Source organism: Macaca fascicularis, chromosome 2 (genome assembly GCF_037993035.2).
Source record: "Macaca fascicularis isolate 582-1 chromosome 2, T2T-MFA8v1.1".
Taxonomy (NCBI): domain Eukaryota; kingdom Metazoa; phylum Chordata; class Mammalia; order Primates; family Cercopithecidae; genus Macaca; species Macaca fascicularis.
The window spans coordinates 152,837,726-152,858,795 of record NC_088376.1 but is presented as its reverse complement, the minus strand read 5'-3'; the positions used below and the strand labels follow the sequence as shown (position 1 = coordinate 152,858,795).

Here is a 21,070-nt window from a genome sequence, read left to right as displayed (position 1 = left end):
AGGCGCCTGCCACCTCGCCGGGCTAATATTTTTGTATTTTTAGTAGAGACGGGGTTTCACCGTGTTAGCCAGGATGGTCTCGATCTCCTGAGATTGTGATCCACCTGCCTCGGCCTCCCGAGTAGCTGGGACTACAGGCACCCGCCACCACGCCCAGCTAATTTTTTTGTATTTTTAGTAGAGACGGGGTTTCACCGTGTTAGCCAGGATGGTCTCGATCTCCTGAGCTTGTGATCCGCCCGCCTCGGCCTCCCAAAGTGCTGGGATTACAGGCGTGAGCCACCGCGCCCGGCCAGCACTGGGCTTTTTAAATAAGGCTGCAGTAAGACTCACCTTTCCTGGGGCTGCCGTCAGCCTATCATGCAATTCATGTAGGCTTTCCCCCCGCAGATGTTATTTCTTACACTTGTCAGTTTTAAGGGCCACATAATCTCCTGGAGTATGGCTATTCCTCATGTTCTAGGCCATTTATCCCTCTCCACATCCCATGAGGCCTCCCGCTTCCTCTGGGAAGTGCCCCTAACCCCAGCACCTTTGATTCAGGGAACCAGTATTCACGGCGAGGGCAGGGCTGTTGTCACCATCGCCTGAATCCAGGCATTTGCTGCCTCTCCTGCCTGCCTCCTGGCCCTGGCACCCAGCCCCGCAGATGGAGTCCTTGTTTCTCCTTTCATTCATTCATTCTACAACTGTTTAACTCATACATGCCAGTCACTAAGTGCTGGGGTACGGTAGTGAATAGGACTGAGTCTTTGTTCTTGTGGAGCAGAGAAGATGGACCAGAAATGGGACAAATAAGAGTTCACTGGGGGAAGAAGTGCTGGTTGGAGGACAGGGCAAGGGGATGAATGATAGAAGTTGATGGGGTAGTCAGGGAGGGCCTTCTAGAGGAGGTGACATTTGTGTGGGGCCCAGCCAAGGGAAGACCTGGAAGAAGAGTGGTTCAGGTGGAGGGGACCACAGGAGCAAAGGCCCTGGGGCAAGAGTGCACCTGGTGTGTTTGAAGAACAGAGGCCAGTGTGGTTGCCATACCGTGAGAAAGCTGAAGAGTGAAATGGTGTAAGGGCAGAGGGCTCAGCAGGGGTGCCAGGCCGATGGAAGAAATATGGGTTTCTTCTGAGCATCATGGGAAACCTTTATAGTGCTTTAAGCGGGGGGTGGGGGCGTATGGGGGTGGGGGGGTGGGGGGGGACTTATGTGGGACCTGATTTCTCATTCCTGAGACCTTGCACCTGCTGTTCCCTCTGACTCTGTCGTCTTTAAGCTGAAGGGACCTCCATTTCCTCATCTGTAAAATGGAATAAAAATGGTACCTTTCTGCTGGAGAGGTGGTGAGAATTAAATGAGCCAGTGTGACGGTCAGTGCCTGGTATGCAGTGGGTGCTTGGTTGAGCTAGCTGTGTATATTCCTCCTGAAGGAAGCTGGGGGGCTGAGGTTTGCTTGCTGTGCAGAGTTCACTGGAGCTGCTCTCTGGTCTCCTTCAAGCCTAGCCTGCCTCCTCCTTGCAGCTCATGCCTGTTTCCCCTGACAGTCACCCTAGGACAAGGTGGCTCTGCACAGCTGCAGTCCCTTTCCCCTCCAGCTGCCTCGGTCCCAGAAGTGGGGGCCCAATTGGCCTGTGTCTGCTCTGAACTGTCCTTTATGTGTGAAATGGGCCAATTCTACCTCCCAGAGCTATGGGGAGGCTGTGTGGGCCCCATGGGGGCTCACTAACATCAGGTTCAAAGGTATTAAATCAAATACCTTTAAAAATAATATTTTTTGTTGAAATCTCCATAATATGGCCAGGCGTGGTGGCTCATGCCTGTAATCCCAGCACTTTGGGAAGCTGAGGCAGGTGGATCACGAGGTCAGGAGTTTCAGACCAGCCTGGTCAGTATGGTGAAACCTGTCTCTACTAAAAATACAAAAATTAGCTGGGCATGGTGGCGGGCGCCTGTAGTCCCAGCTACTTGGGAGACAGGAGAATCGTTTGAACCTGGGAGGCGGAGGTTGCAATGAGCTGAGATCGTGCCACTGCACTCCAGCCTCAGCAACAGAGCGAGACTCTGTCTCAAACAACAACAACAACAACAACAACAACAACAACAACAACAACACAACTCCATAATATTTGTTTGGGGGTGTGTGAGTGCCTTGCCTCAGTCCTGGCCCCACAGGCATCCTGGAAAGAGGTGGCGGGTGGCCCCTTGGGGAAAATCGACAGCAATTGCATTTGATTCTGCACTTAATTTAATGAAAAGACCCTGTAGGGAGGCAGAGGCAGTGAGGCAGTGAGGCAGGAGTGGGCTGCCTCGCTATGGGCTGTGGGCAGGAGTGATTCCAGAGGAGATGTACGGGTGCTTCATAAGAGATTCAGATCTAGGCTCAGTGCTCTGGGATCCTCCTCTGCAGTCTGAGAGGCAGGTGTTCTAGGGCTCCCAACAGTTCTTTTTTTTTTTTTTTTTTTTTTTTGAGACGGAGTCTCGCTCTGTCGCCGGGCTGGAGTGCAGTGGCCGGACCTCAGCTCACTGCAAGCTCCGCCTCCCGGGTTCCCGCCATTCTCCTGCCTCAGCCTCCCGAGTAGCTGGGACCACAGGCGCCCGCCACCTCGCCCGGCTAGTTTTTTGTATTTTTAGTAGAGACGGGGTTTCACCGTATTAGCCAGGATGGTCTCGATCTCCTGACCTCGTGATCCGCCCGTCTCGGCCTCCCAAAGTGCTGGGATTACAGGCTTGAGCCACCGCGCCCGGCCAGGCTCCCAACAGTTCTAATTGCTGTGCGAGCCTGGGCAAGTCATGGCCCCTCTCTGGTCTCTGCAGCACCATTGGGCATTCTGGAGCCCCTCCTCTGCCCATAGTCCGTGGTCCCAGCCTGCTGCCCACCTCCCACTGGACACGTGTTTTACAAGGATTTCCACACAGCGAAATCCTCTTCCTTGTAGCCAGCACCTCTTCCCCGAAAGTTGTTTTTCCATGTTACAGAGGAAGAAACTGAGGCTCCAAGAGGTCCACTGATATGCACAGAGTCACGCAGCAAGCATGGGGGCAGCAATGGGGTCATGTGGCCCCTTCGCAGAGTCAGGAGCCTCCACAGTGGGCTTGAAGGACACTCAGGATTTGGACGAATGGTGACTTGATTCTCCACACAGCCCCACGTGGATTCTGTTCTGTCGTGTTTTATTTTCCCTTTCAACACAGAAGGGCCAAGAGAGTTATGGGACCAGCCTGGACCCCACAGAAACTAGTGCCAGAGCAAGAATGCAGTCACCTCCTGGTCCAGCTTTTCTGTCTGGCTTGTCACAGAAGTCCCTGGGCCTCCATGACTTGAGCTGAGCTACTCCCCTCACCTGCTGTGTGACCCTGGGCAAGTGACCTGACCTCTCTGAACCAGAGTGTCTTTGTCTATAAAATGCGGATGGCAACCCACCTTTCAGGGTTGCTGGGAAGATGAGATATTGGCAAGTGGCCTAGGATAGCAACTGGCATCCATTTCCTCTTGGAAAAATTCTAATTCTAGGACTGCTGAAACTATGGAGAAAATCTGACTAGAAAGGAGACCCTCCTTTTCACAAGTTTTGGGCTTTGCTGGTGTGGCCCCTCCCAGGGTGGAGGAGGAGGGAAGGAACTTGGCGTACACTGGTGGTTGCAGATGGCAGGCAGCTAATTTATTTACCTCTTCCTAATAAATATGCATGACATATAAATAAAATATCTCACTTGTACCACTCCACCCAGATCCCGGCAGACAGTGACAGTCAGCAGCGTAGCTTAGAAGCAGGTGTCTGTGAGCATGTGGAGTCTGGCAAGGGGGTTAATGAGCTGATTATTCTTCCTTTAACCTAATTTCTTGCCACACATCCAGCAGTGCTCAGATTTCCCAGTTAGGAGGCACTGGGCTTTCCCTCCTGGCCTCCCAGCCTCCCAGCCTCCCAGCCTCCCAGCCTCCTGGCCTCCCAGCTGAGCTCTGGTCAAGGAAGGCCCCAGTCACTTGTGCTCCCCTTGGACCTGGGCAAGACTGGACTGGACTGCCCTGGGAGGTGGTGGGCCCTGATCAAGGTTGCTGTCAAAAGCGTTCCTGTTCTGGCTGGGGGTTGGACTAGGAGGCTTTCAGGACACCTCTCGAGACATCTCTTGTGATGGTTTCACCACTGAGGTGGGCCTAGGTTTGTAAACTTGCCCTGCATCTGGTTCATGCACTGGCCTCATCACAGGGCTCCCAGCCCCCCAAATCCCCCCCCACCCACCCACCACTGCAGTCAGTCTTTTCTGCTGCTCTTACCCAGCTCATCCACGAGCCAGGAAACCCAGTTATAAGACAGGGTAAGAATTCATGGAACTGCCACCCCCAGAGCCGAAAGAAAGCTGGAGAGGGGCAGGGGAGCAAGGGCAACCTATGGAGTCGGGAAGACCTGGGTTCCACTCCTGCTCAGTCACTTGCTCTGAGTCTCAGTGTCTTCCTCTGGGAAATGAATACATAGTCAGTGTCTACCTAACAGGGTTGTTGTTAAGACTTGTTCACTCATTCACTCAACAAATATTTACTGTGCAGCTACTACGTGCCAGGCACTGCCTTAGGCCCTCAGGACACAGTGGTGAACACGACAGAGACTAGGACCTTGCCCTGATGGATCTTAAATTCTAATGGGCAAGTCAGCCAAGCACATGTCAACAAATAGATGTGCACGCTAATTAGGTCATGGAGTGAAATTAAATGAAACAGAATCAGGGGATAGAGAGGGAGGGAGACTCCTTCTCAGCTGAGATGCTTGGGGAAGACTTCCTGAATGATGAGAAGGAACCAGCCCTGCAAGGAACTGCATGCACAAATACAAAGGTCCTGAGGCGCAAACAAGCTTGGCATGTTCAGGGAAGACAAGGGTGGCTGCGGCACAGTGAGGTGAAGTGGCTCTGGACACGAAGCAGATATCTGTTGGCCCTCCCTTCCTCTCTTCTCCACACCTCCTGCTTTAATCTTCCTGTAATCTAAGAGTGAGGGTCACAGATTCCTAAAACATCCAAGCTAGAAAGACTTGGTGATTTGTGCAAAGACCCCCTTTAAATCCATCCAGATGTGCCTAAATCTTGTGGGTGGCCTCCGGTCTCACCCTGTGCCTACCTTGCAGCTGTATTTGACACTTATAGAAGAAGACAGACAACTCAATAGAAAATTGGGCTAGTGACTCGAGCAGTGATCGAAGCAGCCAGTAAATGCATGAAAAGGTGCTCAATAGCTTCTCACGTGAGGAAAATGGAAATTAAAACCACAGTGGGATACCTGCCAGGAGGACTGACATTAGAAACTTTGACAATTCCAAGTGTTTGCACATTTGTGTGGAAGTGGAGCTGTGAGACTCTCATACCCTGCAGCGGGAGTATAACTGTGGCTTTCCTGAGGAGTTCCTGAGATACGAGGAGCAACGCGTCATGCTCCCTGATCGCTATCTCTCTCGTCTCCCCTAGCCTGTCTCCCTGGCAGCTCTGCTGCTGGATTCCTTTTCCCATTACTTCTCCCCTCTCTCACAGTCTTTCCTCTGTTGCCCCACTCCTCCGCTTTGCTTCCAAGCTTGCAAACACCAGCATCCAAAACAGAGGCGAGGCCAAACTCTATCAGCTGAGCCACGACCACCTGTTCCTTGTCACGCCTTTCCAAGAAGGCAGTAGCAGGCAGGCAGTGTTAGGTTTTAAGTGGTAGAAACCCAACCCCAACTCGCCCAAGTGAGAAAGAGACCTTCAATGCTCATATCGGCTTCAGGAAGGGCTGTATCCAGGGGTTCAATGGACAACATCAGAGCTTGGTCTTCCCATCCTTCACTTCTCTCTTTCTCTGGGCTGTTGGCTTTTCTACCTTCCAGTGGACAAAGAACATGCAGATGGCGCCAGCAAAAGTCCTGGGGCTGTCTCCCATTGGACAGTGTGAGGTCACATGCTTGCCTCTCAGCCAGTCACTGTGGCCTGGAGAAAGGACTGCTCCGATTGGATAAACCTGGCTTATGCCTATCTTGGAAGCAATGTCAGCCCTGTGAACCACATGGACGCAGGTGTGGGAGGGAGACCCCCCTCTACAGTCAGTCTTACCTGCTGCTCTTACCCAACTTATCCATAAGCCAGGAAATCACACGGACAGGGGATGGGGGAGGGGGTCTCCTCAGAGCAAAATCAGGGTGCTGTTACCAAAAGGAGGTCTGAATGCTGGATGGGCAGAAACAGCTGATGTCCACTGTGGGAGCCTCAGTTTGTTTGGATGAGGAGGGTGGGGCTCCAAGAGTGTATTAGTTAGAGTTCTCCAGAGAAAGAGAACCAATAGATCCATCCACTCATCTGAACATCTATCTATCCACCCATCCACCCGTCTGTCCATCTATCATCTATCTATCCATCCATCTATCATGTCTCTCCAGAGAGAGAGGGGGAGAGAGAGAGAGAGAGAGAGAGGTTGATTTAAAGGAATTGGCTCATGCAGTTGTGGAGCCGGCAGTCAGTAATCTGCAGGGCAGCCCAGGCAGGCTCAGGCAGGGTCTCTATGTTGCAGCCTTGAAAACAATTCCTTCTTCTTTAGAGAATCTCAGTCTTTGCTCTTAATTTCACTACTGGTTGCATCAGGCCCACCCACATTGTGGAGGGTAAAATGCTTTACTCAAAAGTCTGTTGATTTAAATGTAATCACATCTAAAAAATACCTTCACAGCCACAACCAAACAACTGGGCACTAAAGCCTGGGCAAGTTGTGGGTTTTGGGGTTTCTTGTTTGTTTGTTTGTTTTTGAGAAAGGATCTCATTCTGTGGTCCAGGCTGGAGTACATGGAGTACAGCGGTGCAATCTCAGCTCACTGTAGCCTCAAACTCCCGGCCTCAAGTGATCCTCCTGCCTCAGTCTCTCGAGTTGAAATTACAGGCATAGGCCACCACACTCGGCTAATTTTTTTTTAGTTTTTGTAGAGACAAGGTCTCACTATGTTACCCAGGACTGGTCTGGAACTCCTAAGTGATCCTCCCGCCTTGGCTTCCTAAAGTGCTGGGATTACAGGTGTGCACCATCACGTCCAGCCCAGCCTGGCCAAGTAGACGCATAAACGAACCATTACGGGGAAGCAAAGGTGCTTATCCAACACCAGGAGGCAATTTAAAGATGTGTGGTCCCCTTCCCACCTGAGGCTGGGAGAAACCACTCAGGGAAGGCAGGAGAGGCCATGGGGGCTTAGCAGAGGGAGAGGGAGGAGAACCTTCTAGGGCCAACAGGACTTGGCACAATGTGGTCTCCATGGACCACTTGTAAATGAGTGTTGGCTTAACACCTGCTCTGGGTGCTGGGGTGTGGAGGTGACCAGACCCAGCCCCTGCCCCATAGGGACCAACATGAAGTCCTGTGTTGGACACAGTAGTTCTCTGAGTACCCTGGCATGCGGTGACTTAGCCATCAGCCTCTATGCTGAAAGGAGAGGCTGCCAGCCACTGTCACGAGAGCCACAGAGGGAACCTGTTACCCGTGTGATGGACAGCCTCACCCCACCACCCCACCCCGTGTGGCACTGGGTACAGCCCAGAGGCCAGTCCAGGAATGGCATGGAAGGATGTGGGGTTCTGTCTGCTTCTGCTGCTGCAGAGCTGTGAGCCCTGGGGAGGCTGCTCCTCTCTGCCCTGGTCTTACGGTCAATGCGATACTGGAGAAATCAACATTTGATAAGGGTTGATGGCACACCTTGTGTTCAGCCCAGAGCCAACTGAGGGGAATGCTTCAGAAACAGAGGCTGGGGGAGGAAGGCCACTTTGCCCCAGGCAGGTGGCAGAGCGGGTTGTGAAGGTGGGAGACTGAACGCCAGCCTGATTGGGCCTGACTCCAGGGCTGTGGCATTCTCATCTTGGTGGGAGACTGTCAGTAGAACCTGCGTTGTTGAGCTGTAGTTGCTGTTTTCAGTACCAACCATAGAAGTTACCACAATGCCTCCCACCTGTAAAGTGCTTTCCCGCCTGACAAAGTTCCTACATGCCCATCCTCCCATCCGATCACATACGAGCCCTGAAAAGTTTGCAAGAAGGTTGTCTCAGGGACATTTAAAAAAAAATTAACTTTGTTGAAGTCTAATGTATATACAATAAAACACACTCATTTTTAGTGTACAGTTTAGTACGTTTTGGCAAATGTATACATTTGTGTAGCCACCAACCCAATCAAGGTACAATTAGAACATTCCCACCAGACCTAGGCCACCACTGATCTTGCTGTTGGTATGTATTTGATTTGTGTTTAAGAGTTTCATATAAACTGAATCACAGCATGGATATCTTTTGTCTCCGGCCTCTTTGGCTCAGCCTGTTTTGAGACCCACCCATGTGGTTGCGCGTCAGTGCCTTGTTCTTCCAGGGAGCGGGTGTACCTCAGAGCGTTCATCCATCCACTTGTTCGTGGGCATTTGTGTGGGTTCTAGTTTGGGATGCTGTGGATACAGCTGCCCTAAACACGGATATGCAAGTGTCGTGTGAATATGTGTTTCCTTTCTCTTGGCTAAATACCTAGCAGTGGGATTGCTGGGTTGCATGCTAAGTGTGTATTTAGCTTTTTACAAGAAACTGTTAGGTTCACTTTATTGGAGAGGAAATTGAGGGCCAGAGAGAGAGAAAACAGCTGGCGTGGGTCACCACATGTGAAAATAATCCAGCTCAGACGACAGCTCTTCTACCTCGCTTTGACTCACCTGACAAATAAGGGAGGAAAAACCCATTCCTTCATAAATTCTTTTTTTTTTTTTTCTTTTTTTTTCCCTGAGACGGAGTCTTGCTGTGTCGCCCAGGCTGGAATGCAGTGGCACGATCTCAGTTCACTGCAACCTCTGCCTCCCAGGCTCAAGTGATTCTCCTGTTTCAGCTTCCCGAGTAGCTGGAATTATAGGTGCCTGCCGCTACGCCTGGCCAATTTTTGTATTTTTAGTAGAGATGGTGTTTCACCATGTTGGCCAGGCTGGTCTCGATCTCCTGACCTCAAGTGATCCTCCTGCCTTGGCCTCCCAACATGCTAGGATTACAGGCGTGAGCCATGGTACCCAGCCCCTTCACAAATTCTTATTAGCATCCACGTATGCACCACTTCTCTTAGTCCTCATGACAACCCTCATGATAATACCTCATGGTATTATCCCTATTTCCCAGATGAAGAACTGAGGCTCAGAGAGGTGACATGACTTGCCCACGGTCGCTAGCTGGAGGTGGTGTAGCTAAGGCTCAGACCCAGGTCTCTGTGCTCTTGGTCTTTGCAGTGCAGCAACTAAAGATGCAGGAAACACAAGACAAGCTCCCCTGGCCCTTGTCGATGACAGTGCTCATCGATCACCACAGTCCTTCCCGAAGGCTCAGCCTCAGAGGCTTTCTTAACGTGGAGCTCCACACCATGGAGATGGCAGGAAGAGAAGGGCAATGAGAGTCTGCCTCTGCTCAATCTCAGAGTCGAGGTCTGTCCTGCAAAGGAGGACCCCTCACCAGCTTGAAGGCTGAACCAGGGAGACCTTAAGCTCACATCCTCTTCACCCCACAGGCCCTGGGCAAGGATGAGGCCACTGTTCTGTTGCAAGTGAAGCCAGAGCTGAGAGGGTTTGCATCATCCTTAGCCAGCCCATTGAGGTGGGGACCATGATGACATCAGGGCAGAGGGGCACTATTTAAGCATCCACTGTGTGCCAGTGCCCTGCTAGATACTTCACAAGTGGGACCCCCAGCCTCACATGGACCTAGGGTGCATGTGAGCAACTTGTCTTAGGCCAAGGGATGAGTTGGTTTTACCTGGGCCTGGGCTGTTGTCTGTTGGTCAGTATCTTCCCAGAGGTCATGTCTGCTGGGACACCATCTGGGTGACCTTTTATCTTATTTTGATAAAGCTGTCCTGAGCAATTGAATGAGCAACCTTGAGCTGAGTCCAGAAGGAAAGGACCTTCCAGGTTGAGGCAACTGCCTGGAGGTGGGAATGTCCAGCTTTTGATTGTAGAGGAAGCAGGGCAATGGAGCACACTAGGATGGACACTGTCATTTGACTCCACTGAGTGGCCAGGAGCCAAACCATCACTGCGTGTGCCTCTCTCTGCTTTATCTCTGTGTCTTCCTGTCTCTGCCTCTCTATCAGCCTCTGTCTTTTGCTGAATCTCTTTCTCTTGGTTGTCTGTCTTCTTTTCTTTTTCTGACTCACAAACATTTTTCGATTTCTCATCGGTTTCCTAAGAAAGAAACATGCACCATTTGTCTCTTACCCAATTCATCATGAACATCACTAGTAAAAATAATCAACACAAAATAAAACTGGCATCAACTAAAACTGTGCACAGTAAAAATAGTTATTGATCTAAAAATTGACGGACGAATCTAATCTCCATGCCAACATTAAATTCTGCCAAAATCTGACGGGAGAGAATTGGAGCCGAAGAAAATAATGGGCAAAAAAGGAACTCCACAGTGGTAGAAGTTGTCTACAACTGGTATAGGAGCTACGAGCAAAGAAATGGATTGGCGGATCAAATCCTCATTACAAACTTTAATTAGGAAAGACTTCATGAAACCTATCTCAACAAAGCAAGACTGAACGTGGAAAAACTTGAAAGTGGCCTAACTGTGCTTTTTAGAGGATGAATCAATAGTTCAAGTGGTTGATGGGGTGCGTGCAGGACAGGGCTTCCTTACAGTCGTCAAAGTTGGTAAAATTCATACGTTGGTATTTGAGATGTCCTTGCTAACAGTGGGGTCAAAATGGAACCTACGGCCTGAAGAGAAGATGATGCCTGCAAGATGCTTGGCAAATGTTGCACCAGTGAGGCCATGTTTGTTGACTGGCCGGTGTTGCCCGACGGTCAGGCTGTACATGGCAGGCGAGCACCTGTAAAATGCGTATCTGATATCCTTACTTCCTCTCTATGGTCGGTGGCTCCCCACTGCTGTAAGGATCAAGTTCAAAGTCTTCCCATGGCCCTCCGGCCCAGTGTGGCCCAGCACCAGGCCTCTCACCCTTGCCTCTCCCTGCCTTCCTTGCTCACTGGTCTTTCCATTCTTGGGGAAAACAAGCCAAATGCGAGGCTGCGTAATGAAGTGGGTTCCAATCCAGCCTTAGTTGCTGATGAGCTGTGTAACCTTGTGCAGGTTACTTAACCTCTCTGCGGCCCAGTTCTCCATCTGTAGATGGGACTCACAGCACCCGCATCACAGTGCCGTCCTGAGGATGGACGGAGTAAAGGCAGGAAAGCTTTGAGAGCCACGCCTGCCCTGTGGAAGGCTCAGCCTGTGCTGTCAGCCCACCCCACGCCCTGCCTAGTCTCTTCTATCTGCCTGGGGTCCCTGGTGTGGCCAGTTCCCACGGATCTCCAGACCTTGCCCTCAGCCTTCTGGAGCTGCTCCCTGCTACACCCTCTCACCACACCCCCGACCCACTCACTGCCTTTTATAACACAGCAGTCCTGAGCCCCACAGGGGTGGGTCCTCCCATTTCCAGCACTGGCCATGGCTGCCTGCACTTAGCAGGTGATTAACACATCACCACCTTAGGTGGTGATGGGGTGGGGTCAAGACCCACCTGCCCAAGCCTGTCCTGGCTGATAAAGGGGCACAGCCTCCATGCAGCTGCCATCTTCTGTGACTTCTCACACAGAGCATGCGCCTGAAGCTCCCCTTTTCTCCTGCTTACCTGCTGGCCTGCCCCTCAAGCTCTGGGGAGACAGGGCGGGCCTCAGCAGATGCACCAGCAGATGCCAGCTGCCTCCCCGATGACAGCCCCTCAGTTGCTTCCTCCCCACCCTTTTGTTAAAGGGCCCGACCTTCAGGGTGGGTTCTCTAGGCTGCCAGCCTCAGCTGTGAGATTCCAGTGACTGGCGACGAACTCCCACCCTCCTGTCCGGAGTCCCTCTGTAAGCCCAGCATGCTCCTATTAAAACGAATATCCCACAGGACAATCCTTAGAGGACTGGCATCAACTGAGGGTGGCCTGTGGGCCAGCTGCTCTGCTGGGGGCGTGCTGGGTCCCCACCTCAGGTACCACACACCACTCAAAACCAGCAATGGGTAGAGAGGTGGGGCCCACCCATTTGAGGCTGGCTTCTGGATTCCTCACCCCACGTGTGCTCAGCAGACGTCTTAGACCCCAGTGTGGCCCCAGAACCTTGTGAACTGGAATCACCTGGGGGTGGTGCAGGCATATTCAGAATGCTCATCCCAGGCCCCAGCCCAAACATAAGGAATCAGCATTGTAGGCAGTGGCACAGATGCATCTTTTTTCTCCTCTTTTACTTAAAATGATAAAATATACGTGTGAGTTTAACGTAGAGGTGCAGCGTAGAGAGTAATGAAAAGTAAACACCCTCATAACCACTCTGGTTGAGAAACAGAACATTGCCATCCCCTTAGAAGATCCCCCTACCCTGCCACATGGGCTCATCTCAAATCGTATCCCCTTTCTGCTCCCCCAGAGATACCCACCCTCCTGACCTTTTTTGAAAATCATTCTCTGGCTGTTCTTTGTGGTGTTATCACCTTATGTGTATCACTGCACAGGGAAGTTTGTTTTCACCTGTTCTTGAATTTTTTATCAATGGAATAATACAGCGTATATTTTTCACTGTCCAGTCCTTTTCATTCAGCATGATGTTTTTGATATTTATCCGTTTTGTTGTATGTTGCACATTCTTTTTCATTGTTATGTAAACTTCCATTGTGGGAAGCGAGAGTCGGTGGCCAAGATGAGCTTCCGGGCAGCCGTAGCACTGATGAAAGGCCGCTCGATTAGGGACGGCACCTTGTGCCGGGCTCAGCATTGAAACTTCACTCCAACCAGCTTTCTGGCAGAGGACACGACTGATTTCCCTGATGAGCTGGATATATCCTTCTTTGCCCAGGAAGGTATCCTCCATGAAGAGCTGTCCACATACCTGGACAAAGTTTTCAAGTCCCCATCGGAGGCAGCACTCAAGGACTGGGAGAAGGCACCGGAGCAGGAGGACCTCACAAGCCCTGGACTGCAGTGAGCTTGAGCACAGCCACCTGATGCTGCTTCTGGAGCGAGGCTAGCGGAAGCAGGAGGGCGCTACAGCCTCCCAGCCCAAGGTGCGGCTCCAACAGGAGGTGGTGAGCACCGCGGGGCCGCCGCGGGGCCAGCGCATCACTGTGCCAGTGTGCAAGTTCTTCGCCCGGGAGAAGCAGCTGTATGGGCTGAGCTCACCAACCGCACCTACCACAAGCACATCGACAGTTTCATCAAGCGACAGATTGAGGACATGGACAACCACAGGCCCTTCTTCACCTACTGGCTCACCTTCATGCACTCACTTATCACCGTTCTAGCCGGGTGCATCTATGGCATCATGCCTGTGGGCTTCTCACAACATGAAATGGTGGACTCAGTGCTGTGGAACCATGGGGTCTACGAGAACGTCAAGTGCGTGCAGCAGGAGAATTTCTGGATCGGGCCCAGCTCGGAGGCCCTCATCCACCTGGGCGCCAAGTTTTCGCCCTGCGTGTGCCAGGATCCACAGGTGCACAGCTTCATTCACTCAGGGTGCGGGCCTGAGTGTGAGAAGCACCCGGCCCGCTGCGTGCACAGTGACAGGTCGGGCTGCCTGCAGACCTCGGAGGAGGAGTGCTCGTCCACGCTGGCAGTGTGGGTGACGTGGCCTATCCATCCCAGCGCCCCAGAGCTTGCCAGCCACAAGAGACAGTTTGGCTCTGTCTGCCACCAGGATCCCAGGGTATGTGATGAGCCCTCCTGGGAAGACCCCCATGAATGGCCAGAAGACATCACCAAGTGGCCGATCTGCACCAAAAACAGTGCCAGGAACCACACCAACCTTCCTCACATGGACGGTGTCATCACAGGGCGGTCCTGCTGCATTGGCACCAAGGGCAAGTGTGAGATCACCTCTCGGGAGTACTGCGACTTCGTGATGGGCTATTTCCATGAGGAGGCCACGCTCTGCTCTCAGGTGCACTGCATGGATGATGTGTGTGGGCTCCTGCCTTTCCTCAACCCTGAGGTGCCTGACCAGTTCTACCGCCTGTGGCTGTCCCTCTTCCTGCACACCAGGATCCTGCACTGCCTGGTGTCCATCTGCTTCCAAATGACAGTCCTGCAGGACCTGGAGAAGCCGGCAGGGTGACACCACATAGCCATCATCTAGCTGCCGAGTGGTGTCACTGGCAACCTGGCCAGTGCCATCTTCCTGCTGTACCGAGAAGTGGTGATTGCGGCTGGCTCCCAGTTTGGCATCCTGGCCTGACTCTTCGTGGAGCTCTTCCAGAGCTGGCAGATCCTGGAGTGGCCCTGGCATGCCTTCTTCAAGCTGCTGGCTGTGGTGCTCTTCCTCTTCACCTTTGGGCTGCTGCCCTGGATCGACAACTTTGCCCACACCTCAGGGTTCATCAGTGGCCTCTTCCTCTCCTTCGCCTTCTAGCCCTACATCAGCTTCGGCAAGTTCAATCTGTACCAGAAATGCTGCCAGATCATCATCTTTCAGGTGGTCTTCCTGGGCCTCCTGGCTGGCCTGGTGGTCCTCTTCTACTTCTATCCTGTTCGCTGTGAGTGGTGTGTTCCTCACCTGCATCCCCTTCACTGACAAGTTCTTCGAGAAGTACGAACTGGACGCTCAGCTCCAGCGAGCTGGCTGTGGGCTCCAGGGACCATGTGCTCCAGCAGGCGAGAGCCAGACACAACAACCCTGAGCCTCACAGGCTTACAGGAGTCACCTGCTCCATGTGGGGACTGGCCTGTTTCCTAAAGACAGACCTCTTGTGCCTTGTTCACGTCCTCGTACTGCCGGGCATTTATTATACTACTTCCTGTGATAATCTTCTAACTTGTCTCTTGACGACCACCTCATGCGGCCAATAAATGGACTGGGAGCGTTTTAGAAAAAAAAAAGTTCCACTGCGTGAATATGCCACCATTGTTATTGATCTCTTCTACTGTGGTTGGACTTGCAGTTTGTTTCAATTTTTGACTTTTATGGAAAATGCTGCTGTGAATACTCTGGTGCCTAAACATGTCTGTGGTACCTAAATGCATACATTTCTGTTGAGTATATACCATCAAGTGGAATCACCAGCTCATAGGATATGCATATATTTAACAGCTTTATTGAGATATATTTTAGAATGTACATATCTTGAAATTTTAATGGATACTGTCAAACACCTTTCCACAGTAGCTGTACCACTTTACATCACCACCAGCAGTGTCTGAGAGTTCCAGTTGCTCCCCATCCTCAGCAATGCTTGGTACTGTCAGACTCCTTACTTTGGTTTTGCCATGAATTTATAGTTCTATCAAGCTTCCCAGGGGATTCTCAACTCTTGCTGTGTATCAACACCACCTGGTGAGCTTTAAAAATACAGACCCTGGGACCCTGCCCAGGTTGTTCTGAGTCAGAGTCCCCTGAATCAGAGCTGGGGCACAGACATGTGCAGATTGAACAAGCTGCACTCCCCCAAACTCCCCACCACAAGCCTCTGTTCCACCAGCTCCCCTGCCAGGTGACAGTTCAGCTTTACTTACCCCTGGTTCTCGATGACCACTTTACTTAACCTCAGGCTGTTGTTCTTCAGGCCTGAAGCCCTTCTCTGGCAGGAGCATTGGTTTCTGTCCAGCTGCTGAGATCTTGTCTGTGCCCCGGTGTCTTGGGAGGTGTGGTGTGGGTAGGGATCTGAGGGGGGGTGGGAGGCATTGGAGAGCAGCTTCACCCAGTGAAGACAGTGGCTCTGAGGGTTCCCTGGTTTCCACTGCAACCTTCATAGACTGTGCCTCAGTGACAGCCTGTAGGGAGGGAAGATCTGACGGACGCTACTTGAGAGTAATGGGTGACACCAGGATTGCCAACACAGATGCCTACGGGGCCAGGCAATGTGAGTGAGGAAGATGGGCCTGAAATAAAGCACACACATGCCCAGGCCCACACAGACACACACCTGCACGTACAAACACTCTCCTAGACACATTCTTTCTCACATACAGAAAAGCAGAGCATCCAAACCAGCCATTCTCAACAGGAGTGATATTTTTTCCCCAGGGGACATTTGGCAATCTCTGGAGACATTTTGGGTCATCACAAGTGGGGAGAGGGTGTGTGCCACTGGCATCCAGTGGCAGGGGACAGGGATGCTGTCAAACACCCTATAGCACACAGGACAGCTCCCCGCCACCACAAAGAATTTGTCTGGCCCAAAATGTCAATCCTGCCGGAGGTTGAGAAACCCTGACCTAAAAAAAGTTACATCTCTTTCAGCTCACATGAAAGTTTTGTTCATTTCAAAAGCAGAACTTCTACCTTACAGCTTTATTTTAGGTTAAATTGCACCTCAGGTCGAGCGCCAGCTTCTCACCACTGGGTAGCTCCGGTAAAAGCAGTGCCTCTTGGCTATCTGGGGAAGGCCAGTGTTATCTTTTTATTTTCAATCCACTGGAGACATACATTTGAGAAAAATACACTAACAATGAGTTGTTGAAAAATGAAATTAAAACACAAACACATGGGGCCGGGCGCAGTGGCTCAAGCCTGTAATCCCAGCACTTTGGGAGGCCGAGACGGGCGGATCACGAGGTCAGGAGATCGAGACCATCCTGGCTAACACAGTGAAACCCCATCTCTACTAAAAAATACAAAAAAACTAGCCGGGCGAGGTGGCGGGCGCCTGTAGTCCCAGCTACTCGGGAGGCTGAGGCAGGAGAATGGCGTAGACCCGGGAGGCGGAGCTTGCAGTGAGCTGAGATCCGGCCACTGCACTCCAGCCTGGGTGACAGAGCGAGACTCCGTCTCCAAAAAAAAAACAAAAACAAAAACAAAACAAAAAACAAAAAACAAAAAAACCCCACAAACACATGAAAACTATAAGCCACTGATCAGGCACTTGGATATTGTGGCAATGTGTGAAATTGCTGTAATAGTTTCTAACCATTGCTTCTGAAATGTTTGTTTCCAAGAGTAACAATCACTGTCCAGCAACAAATAGTTCAAAGACAGGACGGGGCCTGCAGCTGCACTTTGCATAGCTCTGCTTTTAATCTGACTGAGGCTCTGATGGCCTCAGCACCCCTGGTCCTGGTCTCAACTGGCCCAGACACCCTCCACTGTGCCTAGGGCCGCTCCCCTCTCGGCCCCCTGGCTGCTTCAGTGTGAGGGTCATGTCCCCATCCCAGGTGGGCTGTCTCTGTAGGCACGATGCTATCTGGGGTCAGCCTGGGACACACCTGCTCCGAAGACCAAAGAGGAACAGCTCTGTGATGCTGGCAGGAAGGAGGTGACGAAGGGGATTTCATCACACACACGACTGAATGTTAGACACCCCTGTTCTCAAAAGTCCTTCCTCCACTGGCGCATGTCTCCCCCATCCTTCTTCTCACCTTCACCCCATTGCCACAAACCCCTCTTCCTTTGCTTGGTGTCTGGGGCCAGACAGCCTGGGTTCAAATCCCAGCTCTGCCACTAGCCAAGTGGGTGACCTTGAGCAAGCCATGTCACCTCTCTGAGCCTCAGTTTCCTCCACTGTAAAATTGGGATAATTATAGTTCTTGTGCAAAGGTTTTTGTGAGAGTTAAATGAGTTCATATTCATAAAGTGCTTAGAACAGGGCCTGGCTTGACTTCTGCCTCTACCACAAACCAGCTGTGGGACCACGGCAGGTCACTTCCCCTCGGCAAGTGGTGGTCCTTGAAGTTAAAAATGCGGCCTCACAGGGTGCTTGTGAGGCTCTGGAGGAAAACGCATATAAAGGCTGCAGCACAGAGGCTGAGGCTGGAAGGAGCTGCACCTGTCACAGCAAGAGGGGTGTGGTGGAGGAAGTGGCGCTGGCGTGTGCGTGACTGGTGTTAAAATACTGCAGCACCCCCACACTCGCTGGGAAACAACTGGTTCCCGAAGGTCTCCTCACCCAATGTCTCCTGGTCTCTCCCCCAGAGCCCCGGATCTCCCACAATCCGGCAACCAGAACTTTAATGCGTGGCCCAGCAGGGCCCTGGCCATCCGGATTGGCTAAGCCCATTGCCCTGCCTATATCCCCTAGACCTCCCTGGGACTCCCCCAGGGCAGCAGACTAGGCACCACACCCTAGGGATCCAGTGGCTTAGAAAATGTACCCTCTCTTCTGACCTCAGTTTCCCCATCTGTAAAATGGGTGGGTTGTAGTTTTGACCAGAAGCTTTCTCTGACACAGCCCGATTCTAAGAATTCAGCTTTCTGCAACCATGTTAATCGTTTTCTTCCCCAGCAGTCGTAATTCCAGGCAAGCAGGCATAACTCAGTCTTGGCTGTCACTCCTGAATCAGGGACAGGAAGGAGGCCCTGAGTACATTGCAGAAGATGGAAAGTGGGTGGGAGGCAAAGCCCCACAAGGCGGGGCATCTGGGCAGAGTGGGGAAGGCTCTCACTGCAGCCCCTCCCTGTAATCCTGATAGCCCAGCTGCTGCCTGTCGGCTGGATTGATTACTCTGCTAGCTGCCTGGCCAGCATTTTCCCTGCATTACCCCCACAACAGCCCCAGTGAGCAGGTGAGGAAGCCTAGACATGGAGAGGGTAAGTGATGCTCTGGAGGCCACACAGCTGGTGAAGGGCAGAGCTGGGGTTGGAGTCTCGGTTGTCTGACTACACGGCCTGCCCATGGGGGTTGTTTGCTGAGTGCTCATGGTGTGCTGACCTCACGCTTCACATCCAGGCCTAGAAAGCTGGAATACATCCCTAGCTACTTCCTCCCTCGTTCTCACCTGTCCCAAGCTATGCAGGGGCCCCATCCCATCTCTCTCTCCCTCCCACACAGGCATACTTCTGGACCCCTTCCCAGTTTTGCTTTGTAGCTGATCCTGGCACTAGCGATGGTGGTGGGGATGGTCCACTTCCAATCTCAGACCCCAGACCTTGTGCTACGTTAGTCAGGTATGAGTCCCAAGGAAACACTCATGACAGAATGAGAGAGCATGGGCCTTAGAACCAGATGGCCTGGGTTTTAATCCCAGCTCTGACACTCCCTTGCTGTGTGACACTGGGCAGGTGACTTAACCTCTCTGAGCCTCAGGTTCCTCCTCTGTGAAGTGGACACACTTCTCCTGGCCTCACAGGGCTGTGTGTGTCTGTAATGAGTCACTACTTTTCTTTAAAACATGTCCGTGACTGGCTGCCTCTCACGGCCCTGGTCTGCGTCCCGGCACCTATTAGTTGTATGGTTGCAGCAGCCTCTTCACTGATCTTCTCACACCACCCTCACTCCCTCCTCAGTCTGTCCCTCTCCTGCAGCCACAGGGATACTGTTAAAACCTAGGTCAGATCACTCCTTCCTCTCTTCAACACCCTCCCAAGGCTCCCACCTCCCTCTGCGGAAGACCAGAGTCCTCACTGCAGCCAACCTGGCCCTTGGTGGTCTGCCCCTGGGACCCCCCTGACATCCTTTCTGCTACTTCCTCCATCACTCAGCTCCAGCTTTGGCCTTGCTGGGCCTCAGACACACCAGGCACGGTCCTGCCCCAGGGCCTTTGCATGGGCTGTGTTCTTTGCCTGGCTCAGCAATCTGCATGGTTGGGCATGGCTGGGTCCCCCATTCCCTTCATTTGTGTGAAGACTTGATCACAGAGACCTCCCACTACCTCATAACCATCTCACGCCACTTCATTTTTCTTCAAAGCGCTTATTTCAACCTGTATTGTGTTACGTATTGATCATGTCTTTGTCTGTCTCTCGGTGTAGAATGTAAGTGCGGGAGCCTTATTCACTGCTGGTGCCTGAGAGCTGCCAGCACACAAGCGAGTGAATGAATGATGGGCACAATTGAATGCTTTGGGCCTGGGAATAAATGCTACTGGATTATACTGCTGTCATCATCATGACTATTTCTCTCAATGCTCCCACTGCCAGGGCCTTAAGAAAATCTTTGTTTGAGGACTAGAAGAGTCCCCAGTGTGTGTTGTGACCTTGTCATCACCCCTGGTTTTCCTTATCCCTGGAGTGGTGGCATCATCCTGAATCTTGTGCTGTCTCTCCTGACTCCTGGGATGCCATGACTCCTGGGATGCCATGTCTCCTGGGATGCCATGACTCCTGGGATGCCATGTCTCCTGGGATGCCGTGTCTCCTGGGATGCCGTGTCTCCTGGGATGCCATGACTCCTGGGTTGCCGTGTCTCCTGGGATGCCATGACTCCTGGGATGCCGTGTCTCCTGGGATGCCATGACTCCTGGGATGCCGTGTCTCCTGGGATGCCATGACTCCTGGGATGCCGTGTCTCCTGGGATGCCATGACTCCTGGGATGCCATGACTCCTGGGATGCCGTGTCTCCTGGGATGCCATGACTCCTGGGATGCTGTGTCTCCTGGGATGCCATGACTCTTGGGATGCCATGACTCCTGGGATGCCGTGTCTCCTGGGATGCCATGTGACACTGCAGCCCAGAGTCATGCAGGGTCCCCATGGAGGGCATGAGGGATGGTGGGCCTCACTGAGGGGGATCCCATGCTGCAGAGGCAGGGGGCTTGGAATGACTTATAACCGAGATTCCTTTTAGAGGCCTGCTCTCTTCTTCCTTGGAGGTATTTTTTCCGGTGCTCAGGAACAGATTAGAAGGGTGTTTGGAATCAAGGGTCCTGGGTTTGAGTCCTAGCCTTGCCCTCACTGCTGAGTGAGTTGCATAAGAATCTGCCCTAAACTGAAAGGGAAATCGAGGGGAATCCTTGAATGCTCCATCTGGCTTCAAGGGGCAGGACTGAGGGCAAAGAGCAAAAAGATGCCTCAAGGTTGGGCAGTTGACATTCATTCATTCATTCATTCATTCATTCATTCAAGTGAGTCCTTTGGGAGCCACAGAAGATTGTAGAGAGGGAGAGAAGTGATGTGATCATTTCACAGATTATTGGAGGTGAGGTTGACCCTACCTTTGATTATTGGACCCCACCTCCAATAATCAGAAAGGACCTCAGAGAGGGCCAACTTCTAATTTTACAGTGGGGAAACTGAGGCCCAGAGTAAGCAGAGAATCATCCCATGTCACACAGTGGCCATGTGACTGCATCTCTCACTGGAAGCCATGGAAAGGGGAGTTTTCCAGGGTTAAGGGCAAGATTGGAGCTCTCTGGGCTAAGGGCAAGATTGGAGGGGTCAGGGG

The 21,070-nt window shown here is 52.1% G+C and overlaps 1 protein-coding gene and 1 pseudogene across 3 annotated transcripts in view; both read left to right on the top strand.

Annotated features, from left to right (window-relative positions):
- GRIP2 (glutamate receptor interacting protein 2) overlaps window positions 1-21,070 on the top strand; it is a 115,755-nt gene that overhangs the window by 16,708 nt on the left and 77,977 nt on the right. The window lies entirely within an intron of this gene.
- LOC135969567 (inactive rhomboid protein 1-like) lies at window positions 3,022-14,825 on the top strand (annotated as a pseudogene).